Source organism: Culex quinquefasciatus, chromosome 1 (genome assembly GCF_015732765.1).
Source record: "Culex quinquefasciatus strain JHB chromosome 1, VPISU_Cqui_1.0_pri_paternal, whole genome shotgun sequence".
In the NCBI taxonomy this organism is placed as follows: domain Eukaryota; kingdom Metazoa; phylum Arthropoda; class Insecta; order Diptera; family Culicidae; genus Culex; species Culex quinquefasciatus.
The window spans coordinates 113348736-113366721 of NC_051861.1; the positions used below are offsets into that span (position 1 = coordinate 113348736).

General features: G+C 36.1%; 1 protein-coding gene across 1 annotated transcript in view; it reads right to left on the minus strand.

Moving 5' to 3' along the window:
* The window catches only part of LOC6043608, a 454063-nt gene that overhangs the window by 364803 nt on the left and 71274 nt on the right, over positions 1-17986 (minus strand). The window contains exon 2 of the mRNA XM_038266500.1: positions 5898-5962. The gene's annotated coding sequence lies outside the window, so the exon portion shown is untranslated. The remainder of the gene's footprint in view (positions 1-5897; positions 5963-17986) is intronic.

Below are 17986 nucleotides of genomic sequence, written 5' to 3' on the forward strand. Positions count from 1 at the left end.
GGGTTATCTAACCTTAAATTTATCCTAAACAACTTATTGTCTTCTGCAAGCAGAACATAATTAAACTTTTCATTACCCTCACCAATCGTCAAAGCAATACAAATTGCTTCCGGATCTTTTTCCGGATCTAAATCCGGCAATAATTTTGTATGGTTTGACGTTTGCGTACCCCCAAAAGAAGATAAACAAATCACTTCGTGCATCAGCCAATGGAGCATTTCCATTCGAGCAGTTTTTGCTTTTTTCTACAATGTATTTCTTATGGAGCGAACTGTCAAAAACTGCTCGACTGCGGGTGCTCCATTGCCAATGGAGCATTTCCATTCGAGCAGTTTTTGCTTTTTTCTACAATGTATTTCTTATGGAGCGAACTGTCAAAAACTGCTCGACTGCGGGTGCTCCATTATGTCAACAGTAGCTGTCTACATTGCTCAAGGCACTTGCTGGCAGCTCCTTCCATAACCTACGTTACTTTACGTTGACAGATAGTCGGCATTGTGGAGACGTTAGCTGTAGCTTTTTTTTTACAGTTACTCAATCGGATAGCCATCAAAATGGCAATAACAGCTGTCAACATTTCTGAAAGTAGTTGCTGACAGCTCTTGTTAAAACTTCCTTCACTTTAAGCTGAAGGTGGTCTTTGTCGATGTGACGTTATCGGGCGGAATTTTGCTATTTTTTAACATTCTTTAGAGTTACCGTCAACTGGGATGAATAGAGACAGCAGTTTTAAGAGCACTTAAAATCTTGACATTAAAAAACGACACACTATTTTCGTTGTTGTTCCTTGTCTGTTCTATCCGAAACCAGTAAAAATAACCCAAATATTGTGCAGTAACAAGGCTAAACAGCTGTCAAAATTCATCCCATGTGTCCCGATTCGCCCCTGCTGATGGTACCAACCTTAAATGAAGCAAAACAATGTAAAACAGGCCATAGGCAAAATGTAAACAAGCTGTCTATCCTTCTCGTTCCTAATGTAAACATCAACTGACTTAAACTAGAGAAGCTGGAGATTATTAGAAAACGGACAACTCAAATCAAAAGTACCAATCAAAGCACGAGAACTGTCAAACGGAGCTACCAATCGAGCAAAATCCATTGTCTTTTGCCTCTTTTTGCTTGATTGGTATCTCCGTTTGACAGTTCTCGTGCTTCGATTGGTACTGTTGATTTGAGTTGTCCGTTCTCTTAATTTAACTAGACAGTCGATTTGTTTACATTTCGTCTTTGGTCAATTTTCATTATTTTGCTTGAAATTTCTCCGTAGAACTTATTGCAAGTTACTTAATCGGGTAACCACCATTATGGCATAACCTCCTTCACTTTCCGTTCGAGATGGTCGTCACCAGGGCTGTGGAGTCGGAGTCGGAGTCGGTGGAGTCGGGTCTTTTTGGGGACCTGGAGTCGGAGTCGGTGTCGGAGTCGTCAAAACTCGAACAGCTGGAGTCGGGGTCGGAGCCGGAGTCGGCTTAATTTTTATGAGCTGGAGTCGGAGGCGGAGTCAGAGCCGAATATTTCTGATAACCCGGAGTCGGAGTCAGCTAGAGGTGGTAGGCCGGAGTTGGAGTCGGAGTCGGAGTCGGTTGGAGCTGAAAGCCGGAGCCGGAGTCGGAGTCACCTTATCTCAAAAAGCCGGAGTCGGAGTCGGAGTCGTTTAAAACATGACCCGACTCCGCAGCCCTGGTCGTCACTGTGGTGTCGTTAGCTGTCAAAATTTCGCATTGTTTATGATATTCGGGGCATGGCTTTCTACCTAAGGTACTTGAGATTCATCTAGTAGAGGAAATATATCCATTTTAATCATTCTGAGGCGATCGACTAATTCTCAATACTTTTGCAGTTTTCCGCTTTTAAATCAACATTTTCAGGTACATCAACAATGAGAGTTGCTTGCTCACTTTTATTTGAGCTATTTGTTACTTTGGAACAGTCAAAAACACTTTATGAAAGCTATAATTCGTGATCAAAGTGCTGATAGGCCGATAATACCAATAGGCTGAGAAATGAAATATTTCCCCTAATCCGATGATAATATTTACCATTTTTTTACCACACCGGCTCAAATGTCAAAAAACGTAAATATTATGATCGGATTACTGGACGAATTGACTAGTAGTGCGGCTGTCAAAATCGCAATATATTTCTCAACGTCAACGTCACTGACTTTGTTTATGTTACGCTTTTCCTAGCATGTTCTTTTGTTATTGTTTTAGTTTTAGTGGCACGGGATGATCCACGCACACAAACGCATTCCTATGGCGTACTGCCGAGACTTGGTGGATTCGAACCTCAAATTTCTTTGAAAATGTGTTGACAGTAGGGTAGGTTAGTCCTGTCAAAAGTTCTCAAAAATGTAACTGACTTTCATAGCTACAGGCACGTTCTAAATCACTCAGTTTTCGTCAAATCCGAACCTACTCAGAAATGAATAAAGGGGGCATCTGTCAGATTTGAGTGAATTTTACTCAGAATTCAACGAACACTGATGGTACGTTCGTTTGAACAGCCGGTGCGGCACTGAGCGCCGCACTCGTCGGTGCCAGTTTTGGTTCAATCGAACATCATTTTTCAGTGTGCATGGAACTCGCATGAAACTGAAAAAATATCGAGTGCGGCACTAGAGTTTCAGTTCCAAGATGGCGGTGAAACTCCTGCGGAACTAGCGCGAGTTTCTTCAAGCAAACACTTTGACAGCTCTGAGTGCGGCACTCAGTGTGGAACTAGCCCTCAAACGAACGTACCATGAGTGATATTCACCCAGATCTGAGTAAAATTTTCTCTAGATCTGACAGCTGCCCCCTTTACTCATCTCTGAGTAGATTAGGTTTTGACGAAAACTGTGTTATTTAGAACATGCAGAAAAAATGCACTTTGTTTACATCTTTTCAAGTAACTTAACCTCAAATTTCGTTTGACAGCCACTCGATCATTGTTTACATCAGGACACTGTGACGAGCAGTACGTCATTTTTGGGTGAAATTATAACAATAGCTGTCAACATTGCGCTGACGTACGTCAAAACTGTGTCCCAACCTCGCCCCGTTCGACGGTACCATGGCGTCACCATGGCGAGAGAACATCTTAATTCAATGTTCGCCCACCGGCGCAGATAATGGAGCGACCAGCGCCGACATCCGCTTCCGCGGTGGCCACCAGCGGTGACATCTTGGTAACAGTTCGGGGAAACTCGCGGAAGAGAAAAACAACTTTACACCGAAGGGTGTGTGCGGCGTGGGTTCGCTCCTGTCACTTTCTGATCTGGGCTCGGTCGAAGTCTTGAAGAAGGAGGAAGCCTTCCGTCCGATAATAAATAGCACTAAAGTAGAAATAATAATCATCGCGGGAACCCACTCCGCCGAGCAGCGGTGATGTACTCCTTAATGGATTTCTCAGCATTCGATTTTTCTGTGCACGGAAAACAGTAGTGGACAATTGGACGTGGGTAAATTTCACACAAAAAGTAAGTCATTTTTGGTGAGCGTGTAGCAAGCTGTCAAACGTTACAGGGGTGCCAACTAAACAGAATAAATTGTTTAAGAATTTTTGAGCGTGCGTTTCTGTTGTCTGTGGCCGAACAATGGATCGTGACGGAAGCTGCTTCCGTTGTCCTGATTGTCCCGAAGAGATGTGCAAAAGGATGCAGCTCGCGCGATTTCTTGTAAACATCCTTTGCTCCTCCGCGCCAGCACTAAATTGCTTCAAACGCGATTGCAGAAAGCGATAAATTTCATGCGATTTTATTCCCCTTTTTCCGCTTCAGCTCCAATCAGAGTCTCCGAGTCTTGCCCGTTACAATCGTTCAATAGAAAAAAAGCGGAAAGAAACCGTATTATTCGAGTTAAGATAACATTTGCGGCAGTGCTGCCATCTAGCGGCGTCTGACAGCGAAAATAAACCCCGGTTATCGTCTCGCACCGTCCGATTGGATTAGGATTTGATGCACCCCCTTCTGTCATCGCAAAAACGTCTAAATTTCACACCTCGCCTAGCGCGATCGCAGCGCCGCCTACTGTAAACAAAACAAACGCCGCGATAACCACGCAGTAGGCGGGCGCGCGCGCCAAGAGAAAGGTAAACAAACAAAGGCCCGAAATGTGGTTTGATGGTGGAAAAAACGATCGTAAAAGGGATGATTTGGCTGGTTTTTTTGAGGTTGGAATTTGCCAATTCTAATCTGCGCTTGGCGGGAGGCACTTGAGTGTCCAGAAATTTGCGAATCTGTCAAAAATAAACGTCAAACAACTCAGGAAGAAATGTCTGATTTGAGTGAGTACTAGCATTCAGTAGAACTCACTCAGCTCGTAGTTTAAATTACCCAAAATCTGACATTTGTCCATTTACTCATTTTTGAGTAGGTTCTTTTTTGACGATAACGACGTAATTTGACGAAAATAAATAAATTTAAGCGTGTACAATTTTGACAGCTTGTCAAATCTACACGCTCTCAAAAAAGCTTGTCAAAAAAGCGCCCTTCGGACGCTCAACGCCAACCGTCCCACCACGTTTGTAAATATGCAAATCATCCTCGTCACACACTCAAAACACAAACCACCCCAGTTTTGGGTGATAATTCTCGCCAGTTCGTTTGTTTTGCTCTCAGCGAGGTTTATCCCTTCCACGGCGTTTTTTTTTCGTTGTTGTTGTTGTTTGTCTCATCGCTTTGACAGATTATGGACAGATGAACCTGTCAGGGGGTAGCGAGCGCGTGTGGGCTTGTGTTTGTTTTTGGTTTTCGCTGTTGTTGTTGTTTTCCAAATCAACCCGTCTAGATCGCAATAGAAAGCGAACGGCGAATTTGCATAGAAAATTGATACGATCGGAACGGCAAAATAGCTGGAAAACGGGAATTTATTAGTTTTTTTTTGTTTTTGGAAGGGAAAAAAAGTTTGATTGGCTGGCAGGGTTTTGTTGACAGTTGGGTTAGAAAAACTTTAAACGCAATTGAATTTATTGCAATGGCAATATCTTAAATTGACAGATGAAATTGGTTAAATTAATGTTGGCTTTGTGGTCAATTTTTAAGAAAAGATAGCGCAAAACAAAAAATGACAATTGACAGATAATCGCTACCCATTTTTGGGTAGTTCTAGCTTTGACATAGTTCGAATGCTTGTTTGTTTTGAGAAATTGATCAAGAACATGATGCAGACAGGATGAAAACAAGTTTTGAAAACAGATTGACATTTCATCTAAAAGTATTCTATAATTGACAAATATAAAATTTAGTCTTGTCTTATTTTGGTTTGAAATGATTGCTTCTGAAGGTCAATTCAAGGAAAAAATGTAAACAAACCGTCCATCGCGCTCACGTCAGTTTGTTGTTTACATCAGTATCGTGCAGGATGGACTGTTGACAGTTGTCAAAAAATCGCTACTCACTTTTGGGTAACCCTAGCTTTGACATAAATTGAGTGAGCATTTGTTTTTGTTTTTGTTCATCAAGAAATTAGAGCAAAAGGTACAAACTGATGCTTATAATCATCAAAAACCTTTATTTTTCTTAAAACCAACAAAATTTTCATTTCTGTTTGCTTACAATTCAAGTTAATTCTTTCAATGCCCCACAAAAAAGGTAAACATTCAACGTTACTCTGGGCACAGCCAACCTGGTGGTGGAAAATTACCCACACAAACAGGCATAACCGGTGAATGGCCCTCCAGGGCACAACAATCGGTTCCAGAGCGCGCGCTCCGGATGGCAACAGAAGTCGTTTGTTTGTTGTTTTTCTTTTTTTTTAGTTTGCGCTAAAGGTAAAAGGAAATTAAAAAGTCATCGAGCCGTTATGAGCAAGCCGGTGCCTGACCGGAGCCAGGGCCAGGTGGTATTTACTGGGGTTGAAGGGTTTTTTTTCACTGGGTTTTTTTTCGCTGGGTTGTTTGAAGTTTCGTCTTACCCTGGTGAAGCTAGTTGACAATCGCCATTGCCTTTTGCACTGTCACTAGATGAGATATCGTCTTTCTGTAATCAAAACAAAAATAGAAGGGAAACGAGTTTAGATTTTGTTGATTTTGTGGCAGATTACGGTTGGAAATCTAGTAAAACAATTTTAAAAGGTTTGGAGAGGAAGTGTAAACAAACAACGCATTCTGCTTATGTCTGTTCATATTTGACGTTTGATGACGACACTGCAAAAAAACACAGTTTTGTTTAGATTTGGAATAAGGCTAGGCCCAGTGATAACAATATAATTTAACCCAAAAATGACGAACTTCTCGTCACAGTGTCCTAATGTAAACAATGATCGTACTCGAGCTGTCACAGCCCTGCAAAGTATGTTGGCTGACATATCGGGCGGTCTGTAAAAAAACAGCTAGAAGTCGCCTTACAAAAACTTTTTGCTAGAAAGAGATAGCAAATCTGATGCAAAGAAACCCGCAGCTGCCATGTAAACATACTTTGAATGTGTTGGTAAATTTCTGACCAGAAAGCCTTATTAATTCTGACAGTTTTGGCAGTCTTTCAAACCTCTGAGTGCCAAAGATGCTGGTTTGTTTACATCAGAATCTGCCCGATGACAACCGCCATATTTTACAGGGACAGTGACAGCACGAGCTCGATCTTTGTTTACATCAGAATGCTGTGACAAGAAGTTCGTCATTTTTGAGTTGAATAATATATTTTTTTCACTGGGCCTACAGAAGCCTTTTTCACAAAAAAATCCAAGCAAAATAATGTCAATAAAGCTGTCAAGCTGTCACTGTCCCTGCGAAATATGTTAGCTGTCATGGAGCGGTAGGCTTTAAAAACAACTTTTGCTAGAAAGCGAAAGCAGATTCTAATGTAAACAAACCAACTTCTGTGGTACTCAGAGGTGTAAATGTGTTAGTAAATTTTAGCCCAGTGAAAACAATATAATTTAACCCATATATGACGAACTTCTCGTCACAGTGTCCTGATGTAAACAATGATCGAACTCGAGCTGTCACTGTCCCTGCAAAGTATGTTGGCTGACATATCGGGCGGTCAGTCAAAAAAACCAGCTAGAAGTCGCCTTACAACAAACTTTTGCTAGAAAGAGATAGGAAACCTGATGCAAACAAACCTCCAGCTGTAATGTAAACATACTTTGAATGTGTTGGTGAATTTCTGACTAGAAAGCCTTATGTCAGTTTATATTTGACGTTTGATGATAACTCTGACGACTCTGCAAAAAACACAGTTTTGTTTTGATTTGGAATAAGGCTTTCTAGGCCCAGTGAAAAAAATATAATTTAACCAAAAAATGACGAACTTCTCGTCACAGTGTCCTAATGTAAACAATGATCGAACTCGAGCTGTCACAGCCCTGTAAAGTATGTTGGCTGACATATCGGGCAGTCAGTCAAAAAAAAAAGCTGGGAGCCGTCTGATAAACACTTTTTGCTAGAAAGAGATGACAAACCTGATGCAAACAAACCCCCAGCTGTCTGTCAAACCTCTGAGTGCCACAGAAGTTGGTTTGTTTACATCAGAATCTGCTTTCTCTAGCAGGCTTTTGAAAGCCTACCGCCCGATGACAGCCACCATATCTCACAGGGACAGTGACAGCTCGAGCTCGATTTTTGTTTACATCAGGACACTGTGACGAGGAGTTCGTCATTTTTTAGTTAAAAAATAATGTCAACAAAGTTGTCGAGCTGACACTGTCCCTGCGAAATATGTTAGCTGTCATCGGGCGGTAGGCTTTAAAAATAACTTTAGCCAGAAAGAAAAAGCAGATTCTAATGTAAATAAACCAGCTTCTGTGGCACTCAGAGGTGTAAATGTGTTAGTAAATTTTAGCTCAGTTAAAAAATATAATTTAACCCAAAAATGACAAACTTCTCGTCACAGTGTCCTGATGTAAACAATGATCGATCTTGAGCTGTCACAGCCCTGCAAAGTATGTTGGCTGACATATCGGGCTGACAGTGAATAAAAAACAGCTTGAAGTCGCCAGACAAAAAAACTTTTGCTAGAAAGAGATAGGAAATCTGATGCAAACTAACGTCCAGCTGCCATGTAAACATACTTTGAATTTGCTGGTAAATTTGTTGTAAACAAACTGATAGCAACTGACATGAGGATAATGGACTATTTTTTTGACATATTTCCTCTTTTTGCATAAATTTTGAATTTTGAAATTTATGGCATCACTGGTTCCTCAGTTTCAAAACTGTCAAAATCAAAACAAAACAACCGCATTCCTGCCACTTTAGCAGAAACAATTCAAGCTGCCTGAGCGCGATTACCGCGCGATAAAGGTCGCGATTATCGCGCATCATCGCGATAATGCAAAGCGAAAACAGCTGTCAAACGCTTCGGCCATATTTTTTCTCGCGCGGATCACCATTAAATGTTTGCCCAACTGATTACGATATTAATTTTTCACGCCCAACCACTCTATTAATTATTTTATCACTCTTTCGCAGAAAGAGAGACAGAACCAGATTGTCATTCGCGCCCGAATGTTTGCACGCTTGCATGACTTATCGATTGTTAAAGGGTTGGCATTCAGCGGGGCTGTAATTTTCGCTGGAACCCCAAATCCGCGCGAATCACTCGGAAACAGAGAGAAAAAAATCCGACCCCAAAACTCCGATTTCTGAAAAGTAAATAATCCCGCGCACTCGAACGTTAAATATTGATTCAAACCGCGCTCGCGCCACTTCGGTCTGGCAACACTGCCCCCCAAACCAAACCCCACCCAAAATCGGGTTAATTCCGATGCGGTTTTCCAGCGGATGAAAAACCACAATCGGACTCCGAATCGCCCCGCACCCCCAGGCTGTCATTGACTGGTGCGGGTGACAGTTGGCCACAACAACAGTAGAGGCAAGGGGTGGGATTTGGCGAGCTGTCAAAAATTGAGCCGGTGTATTTATTTTAAATATTTAACATTTCACGCGGTTGCTCGTGTGTGTGTTTGGGTGGGGGCCGTTCCAACTCTATCATTATATCGCACGCGATAGGCTTTTATTTGGACACGTGTGGCGCGATCCGGAACCGACCTCCGGTCGGAATGCAGCGATTAAAGGGCTTCGATTGATGATGACCTTCCCCGGGTTTATTTACATAATTATCAAAATAGCAGGCCAAATAATGTCTCATTAATTTGCTATTAATAGTTGATTACCCGCCCCGTGACTCCCTCCGGGAGTTCCCGACAGTTCCGGCGGTTGCGGTTTAAAGATGGTTCCCATAAATAAAGCTCCGACAGTGGACAGAGCCGTTTCACTTTTTTTCACTACTATTAGGTTGACACTGGAGCTAATGAAAATGTGTGCGTCCTACCCCTGGCGCCTGCGGCGCCTACTGTCAATTTGACAGTTGAAGCAGGGTTGGCGCGAGATGCTAATTAAAATTGGTTGTGTTTTTGCAGCTCCGATCGGCGGTGGCCCATAAATTGGTGCAAATTAATAATGCATTACATAATTAAAAACGATGGCCGCGATCAAGGTGAATCAAGGGTGGGAATTGTGTGTGTAATTACTGCTGACGCTGGTGGACTGGCGTAATGTTGACAAATTGAAATTGCTTTCCGATCAATCGGTATGGTAACAGTTTGGTTTATTATTTATTTGATGTCAAATTTCTTTCATATGGGTTTCAGTCGAAAATTTATTAACACATCCAAACCTTGGCGCCCCGAAGTTGGTTTGTTTGCATCAGAAATCTGCTTTCTTTTTCTAGACCCCTCGATGACAGTTAACATATCTTGCAGGGACAATGACTGCTCAAGATCGATCTTTGTTTACATCAGGACACTGTGACGGGGAGTTCGTCATTTTTGAGTTAAATCACAGTTTTGCACTGGGCCTAGAAATCAACAACTTTTTTTTTTAATTTGTTGGTAAACAAACATCTGCTACAGGTTTCCATAAGTCAAAAATTTACCAACACACTCGAGCTCGATCATTGTTTGCATGTGACGAGAAGTTCGTCCTTTTTGGGGTTAAATTATTTTTTTTCACAGCTCCCAGAAAGACTTATTGATGCTTATTTAAACTGTATTTATAATCGTGAAGACAGACTTTCAGACAGAAAAAGTATGATTTTACCTGAAATATTGTGTAAATTTACATTAAAATTACATTTCTTCAGGTGAATACCCAAAAATTTGGTTAAAATTAGAAGTAGACAAAAATAGAAAAAATAAACTTTTTTATTGATTTTTTTTTCGATAAAATTGTTTTTGTAGTTGAAATTAATTTTTCTGTTGACAAAATATTTATACAGCAAAATTGTATTTGGCTAATATGTGTTCACCAATATCAGTATCTTGGGTTGTTTGTTTTTTACCCTTTAGTCTGACAGAAAGATTGAATCTGACAGCTTCATGCTGGACTTTAATCTGGTACCAAGCGAGGGATAGGACACAGCTTTCTATTTGTCAAATTTGTTCAAAAGTGTTTATTTTGAAATTATATATTTTTCTAACTGTGCTGATATTTATCAATTCATTACACACTAAAAAAAATCTGGCAGCTTTTGGAAGCATGTAAAATAACAGTCCATCCCATCTGCTCTAGTGAAAAAAAAGACATCTCAGCAGATTATGAGTATTTTTGACGAATTTTCGGTGAAAAAAGGCAGTTAATTTACTCAAACTCAATTTTTTTCTGTAGAAACTTTAAGTTATTTTTGTTTTCAGCAGAGTTATGAAGAGCTCGAATATGAAAAATTATCTATGTTCTATGATTATAAAGCTTAAACATTCAAATAATTTGGTAAATTTTGTGATTTGAATATTTGTTCAGACTTTGTCAAACTATAGCAAAAAGTGTTGTCAAAAGTTGAATAAAACAAATGTTCAAATTATTTATGGGTTTATGTAAACCTAACTTAAACTGAACAATTGTTCAAAAATTATTACTTCAAATCTAAAATGTGTATATTTTTTGTAATGTGTTGTTTATTTTCCCAAATAAAACAATTTGTCCACCTTTTGTCTCTCTTTTTATATCTTATTTTGATTCAAATATCAAATTCCATGTTTATCTTTTTCTTAACTAAAAGTTTCACAAAATGTTCAAAACATGATTGGGGACCATCCATAAACCACGTGGACACTTTAGGGGGGGGGGCGGTGTGGCGGTTGTCCACGATCCATACAAAAAAGATTTTTTATATATGGACAATTGTCCACGAAGGGGGGGGGGGGGTTTACAGATTCCCAAAAAAGTGTCCACGTGGTTTATGGATGGTCCCTTGAGCAATCAATAGAATTGAAAATTGTTACAGAATTATGAAATTTGAATTTTTGGTTGTTAATAAACTAAAACTAAAAATTCAAAGGGCAATTTATTTGTGCCTTTTTTGATTTCATGAATTAAAAAATTCAAAATAGTAGTTTATGCAACAAGTTGCAAAAAGAAGATTTTTTCAGCACGAGTCGTACATTTATCTAACGAGGTTTACCGAGTTAGATAAATACGACGAGTGATGAAAAATCAAGTTTTGCAACGAGTTCCATACAACATTTTTTGCAATTCCGAAAACACCCTTTGGACAGAATCATGGGACAAATGTCCATGCATTGAGTCAATGCATCGTTCAAATCAATAAAATGTTGAAAAGTATAACTTTTCCTAACAAGTGCTGAAAAGTTCAACTTTTCAGCATCCATTTCAGTGCTGAAAAGTAGAACTTTTCAGCATTTGTTTTGAAATGGGTTACTATTCGATTCTGTTATTTTTGGTACAGAAAAGTAGGCTATTTCGTCGTTCAAGAAAGACAGGAAAAGTAAGTAGTTTCACGACGGAATTGCAAAAAGTACTTTTTCTTCCATAACTTCGCTAATAACAGATCATTTTCATTAAAAAAAATGTTTGAATTTTTTTCCAAAATTATTTTTTTCAATTTCAAATTTCGATTTGGCAAAAATCGTTTAAAAGAGTTTTTTTTTGATTTTTTAGCCAAACTTGGTGCAGTTTTCAAAATGTGGAACTGGTACATTTCGCCGAATTGCATAAAAATAACTTTTTTGTATGTTTCAATGTATTTCTTCGCTGCTGTGCTATCTAATCACTCGATCCAACTTTTTTTTTATGAAAGGATAATAATGTAATAATAATGCAATAATAAAATAAATTTTTATAAAAAGTAAAGAACTGATCACGTTTGCTAGACTGCAAAACTCACAGAAATAAATCAAATAATTTGCTTGAACAAAAATGCTAAATCTCACAGATATGATTCAAAATTGTATGCTGATATAAAATATCTGAACTTGTTTGAAAAAAATGTAAACACTAACAAGAAAAGGTTTTTTGAAAGTCGATTATTCTTTAACCTTTTATTTTATTTCAATCATTAGATTACAGCTTCTAAAAAGCGTTTTCAACCCTTATCGAGCAATTAATAGCTTGGTAAGAATTGATAGTGAAAAATAATAATAAAAAGAGATTTTGACATATTTTTTACAAAAATAAATGATTTCTGATTTTTATTTTGGAGTTTTAAGTTTGTTTGCTCTCTTAAAAAATTTCAAATTTACGTTCTTTTGAACTTTCATAATGTGAATTTCTTTTCTTTTTGAAAATGGAATTAAACACATTTTTTAATTATTCTTAATATCAGAAAATGTTTAATAGTTAGATTTTTAGAAAAAATAAAATTTTTTGTTTGATTTTTTTCAATCAATAAAAAAAAAGCCCTTTGATGCTTGAAATTTATAAAAGTTATTTTATAATAATTTTATGTTTGATTCCATCTTGACCTTTTGATGGTTATTTTTTTTTTATTTTTTTAAGAATTGTATAAAAGCTATGTTTTCAGTTCTTTTGAATTGTTAAAATTTTCTTCTATTTTTGAATATAAAAAAGAAGATTTTTTAAATTTTTCAAAATTTGCGCTATGTTTGACTTTTTTAAATTTTTAAAAAATGAAGAAAAAACAATTCATTTTTTTTATATTTAAAATACCAAAAAAGGTCAACACTTTGATTTTTTACAATTTTCAAAAATTCTTTTGTAAAAATATTATTTTCTTTTAATTTTTGGAATTTTGGAATTTTGAATTTGAAATTTTTATCCATTTTTAAGGCTTCAGAATTTTATAAATTTAATGATATTTTTTTAAGTTGCTGTTACAAATTTAAAACCAAATTTCTCGATCCATGATTTCAATACGAAAACTTAGTGAAAGTCATAGGTTTATTTTCATGATTACATGGATTGTACTTTTTTTAAGTGCATCGAGAACACAATGTCTAGAGTTTTTTAAAGGTCCTATAAGCAATTGTGCTTCATATGTATAGGACCTAATAAAAAAAATCTAGATTTGTGGTTTTGGATTTTAAATGAAACCTATGATAATTCAAATATCGCAAATAATTAAAATCTGTTGAAAGAAAATATTTGAAAAAAACATCAAAGTACGAAACCGAATATATTAATATTTGAGCCCGCTTAATAAATATTAATTGAAATGTAATTTTGGTAATTGTGTAATTTCGATTCCGTTCCAGTAGAATCAAGTAAATTTATCAAAATTTTATTGGTTGGATCATGGCAAATATTTTTGAAACCGTTTTTAGCCTTTAAAAAAGATACAGACAATTATTTTGCGTTCCTCACCTTACTGAAGAAAGGCTTTAAAATCAATGAACTGCTTAATTGGGTACTAAAGCCCTATGTAGATTTTTATATACAACGGTAAAAATCACGATTAAAAACCATTTCAAAATGACTTTTTTAATTGCATTGCAAAAAAAAATATTGACAAGCCAACATTTTTTCGATTGATAAACTATGGTCTCCTTGGAACGAGCTGTCAAGTCAAGTAGGACTTTTTCTGTCAAGAAGGACCATGAAGTAATTTTTTTATATTCAATTAAAAATCCATTTTAAATCCTTTGTGGTCGTCCAAAGAGCCATTGTACTCAGAAAAATAAGCTTTATCGTTATGAGCAATAATATCACAAATTTAAACTGCATTTTAGGACCCTATTCGACCTCCTTGACCCACTTTTCCGTATGTCAATTGGCTTGGGATCAAATTCTGAACAAATGTATGTTTGAATGTGTTTACATGTCAATAGAACATTGTCGCTCAAATATCTCGAGACTGGCTGGCGATCCAACTTGGGGTCCCATAAGCTCATGTTGAAAATTATTAAGATTAGCAAAGTACTTTAAAAGTTATGCTGAAAAAAATAAACATTTCGACAAGTGTCCGGAAGATTGCTAAAAGAGATGATAGTTTTTAATTTGTTAGATAAAACCGCTCCATAACATATTTTTAGAAAGTAGATATAAAGACCTTTCCAATGAGTCCAATAGTTTTCATATTTGGCTACCCTATCTGAAAGTATTTTAGTGATGAATTAAGTTTGAAAAAGGTTCTGAATAGTTTTTAAGATTTTTTTAAATTTAATTTTTAATCAGTTATTTTTCAAAACTTCAGTGATTTTTTTAAATAAGACAAACTTCAAACCCATAATTGCATTAGCACTATTTCTCTCAAAATTGAATTACGTACAAAAATATTATTTGTTCCTCGCTCTCAACCATCTGTCAGTCAACTCCCATTAAGTCATTACGTCCATGTCATATTTGCTGTGGCTAGCAAAATTAAATAACACAAAAAAAACCAACCGAATTCAATCAAATTGATTTAATTTCGTCCAATTTGTATAATCATTAAATTGGCCTTCACACACACACAGACAGGTCACATCAATGCCAGCGGAATTCTTTTGTGTCACACAGTTGTATTTTTTTTTCGCGAAAATGTTAAATTCATTATTTAATATTTGTGCTTCTTTTGGCACCACAATCACACATTTTAACGCGGTGGTGTTGTTACATCCAACACTCAGAAATCAACGCGCGACGACCCTTCATCAGACGTCATTTTGGGGGTGACGTGATTTTTTTTTTTCGTTGTTGAAATGTCATTAAATTCCACTCTCTTTTTTTTTGAGGTTTTTTTTTCGACGTTCGTCACGCAATTTTAATCGGAAATGCACTTTTTTTTTCAAATTTTCGAACAATTTCAGCGCGTTGCTGCATACATTCAGGCTCATTTCGGCTAGTGACTACTAGATGGCGCTTTTAGTGCAAACTTGTTTTGTTTTGCTCTTTCAAAAAATCCAAAAATAGCCACCGATTAAACCTCACAGTTCGCGACCTTTGGCATCAAAGTTGTCACCACCAGCTACCCTCCTTCGTCCCTGCCAAAAAAAAAGAAGAAAAAATACGAACTCATCGATTCTCCGCGCCACCAGAGTCGATATTTTTACATTTCCTGAACCGAAAGCAGCGATGGGAGAGGCGGTGAAACAGGAAGCACTGGAAAAGTGCAAAAATTTGGAAAACCAAACCATCAAAGGCATATTTTTGCCATATTTCGCTGTGTCAGTTGGCCTGGCTGCCTACCTTCAGGAGTGTGTCTGCGGTGGTGCAGGCGGTGGCGTTGCATATTGGCAGGCGCAAATACCTGTTTGTTGTTTTTTTTTTTCGTTCCAGCTCCCCCTGGAGGCACGTGTTCACTGTTATGAAAATATTCCGGCAATCGTTTTTTTTTTGCGGCTCTGCCTCGCGTTTCCAATGTGAAATTTGTTATTTTTATTTATATTATTTTTTTTTCACCTTGGCAGTCAGTAAAACGGCTGGCAACAGTTAGCGGGCAGGCAGGAGGCCAATTGAGGACGTGAAATCGCATTTTGAATGTTTGAAAAATTTAAGGTTTTTTTTCGCTGCTGCTGTTTTGGCCTGCAGACAGGAAGGATGTAAAAGAAATGGGAAATGGGGAGTGGTGATTTAAATTTGACAAGTGGAATGAAGTGTTGAAAGGTATCATTTTGACAGTCAAGGTGAGGTGGAATTTTCAACGCGTTTGAATTAACTTCAATCAAAACACTTTTAAAATTAGAGCCAGAAAAATCGAAGTAAAAACAGGAAATCATACTAATTTAATTCCAGGATTTCTCTAGCTACAGACATCGTTTTTATTTAAGGTAAAATGCGAAAGCAGTGAAAATATTTTTTTTAAATTCAAAATATCCAAAATTATAGAAATGGTAATTTTTATGCCTTTAAAAATTCCAAAAATATTTTTTTTTAAATAAAATTGTTAAAAAATTTCAAAAAAGTAAAATTTTAAACTTCAAACAAAAACTAAACAAAAAAGGTTTTTTTAGATTTCAAAAATATAAAAATGAGCTTTTTATTTTTTTTAAATAAAGTAAATTAGTAACATAAGTTCATATTTTATTTTATTTTCAAAAAAAAAAGTCGAACAATATTAAAGATAAATCAATGATATAATAATTCAAAAAAGTATAAAATTTAAGAAAATATTAAACCTTAAAAAATTATCAATTGAATTAATAACAACTTTCATTTAAATTAGGAACAATATCTAAGTTCCTAATTTTAATTTGGTTTGGATTGAAAAAAAATCATTTATTCATTTTTTATATGAAATTCAAATAAAAAAAATTTAAACAACTAAAAATTATAAAATAAAATCTTTAAAGTATAAAATTGAAGAAATGTTTTAAAAAATCAAGATTTTTTTTTTGAAAATAGACAAAAATAATAGAATTTTTAAAAATTGAAAAAAGCGAAGAATGGATTTGATTATTTGATCATTTTATTTGAAAAAGAAAATAAAAACATGAACTTTCAAAAGAAATTAAAATTTTGAAAACCTTATAACATTTAAACAAGTATAAAATTTCAGGAATTCTTAAACTTTCTAGAAGAAAACAATTTCAAAAGTTCAAAAATTTGAAATGAATTATAAATAATATCTTTTAAAATTTTATTATTAAAAAAATGACCTCAAAGAAACCAATTGTTTTTTTTTGCATAATTTTTAAAACTAACATAAATTTTCTTTTTTTATCTTAGGCCGATGCAAATATTTAAAAAAGTTTTTGTCCCTCGGCCCTGGCCGAGGTCAAGGGGGGGGGGGCAAAAAAATAAAAAAATATAAAAATTTAAATAACAAGCCATAGTCTTCACATTTAAATGAAAAAAGTGTTTTAAAATACATTTTACACTAGTTCAGTTGTTTTGCAATCTCTAGTTTTCAAAAAATCTAAGTTCTGGCAAAAATAAAAATTGTATCGAAAAAAAAGATTTTGCATCGAAAATTTTCAAAAAAATTTAAGATTTTTTAATAAACCCAAACATGCTAAAAATGATTATAAACGCAGAAGAATGTATTTTAATTTGATTTCAGCTGGTTGCACTTGAATTTTCATTGAAATTTTGAAGTTTATTGTAAAAATATTTTTTTTTGCCCCCTGATTTTTCGGGCCAATTTTGAAGGGGGGGGGGGGGGGGGATGACAAAAACTTTTAAAAATATTTGCCTTAGAAATAAAAAATGGAACCATTTAAAAAATTCTAAAATAAAAGAAATGTTTTTTTGTTTCCAAAAAAATGGTAAAACATCAAAAGAAGAAAAAAAAATATATAAGGGTAATTCTCCGCCAACTCACACAGCAGTTGCCCCGACCCCTCTTCGATTTGCGTGAAACTTTGTCCCAAGGGGTAACTTTTGTCCCTGATCACGAATACAAGGTCCGTTTTTTGATATCTCGTGACGGAGGGGCGGTACGACCCCTTCCATTTTTGAACATGTGAAAAAAGAGGTGTTTTTCAATAATTTGCAGCCTGAAACGGTGATGAGATAGAAATTTGGTGTCAAAGGGACTTTTATGTAAAATTAGACGCCCGATTTGATGGCGTACTCAGAATTCCGAATAAACGTATTTTCATCGAAAAAACACTAAAAAGTTTTAAAATTCTCCCATTTTCCGTTACTTGACTGTAAAAAATTTTGGAACATGTCATTTTATGGGAAATTTAATGTACTTTTGGAATCTACATTGTCCCAGTAGGGTCATTTTTTCATTTAGAACAAAATATTTCATTTTAAAATTTCGTGTTTTTTCTAACTTTGCAGGGTTATTTTTTAGAGTGCGACATTGTTCTACAAAGTTGTAGAGCAGATAATTACAAAAATTTTGATATATAGACATAAGGGGTTTGCTAATAAACATCAC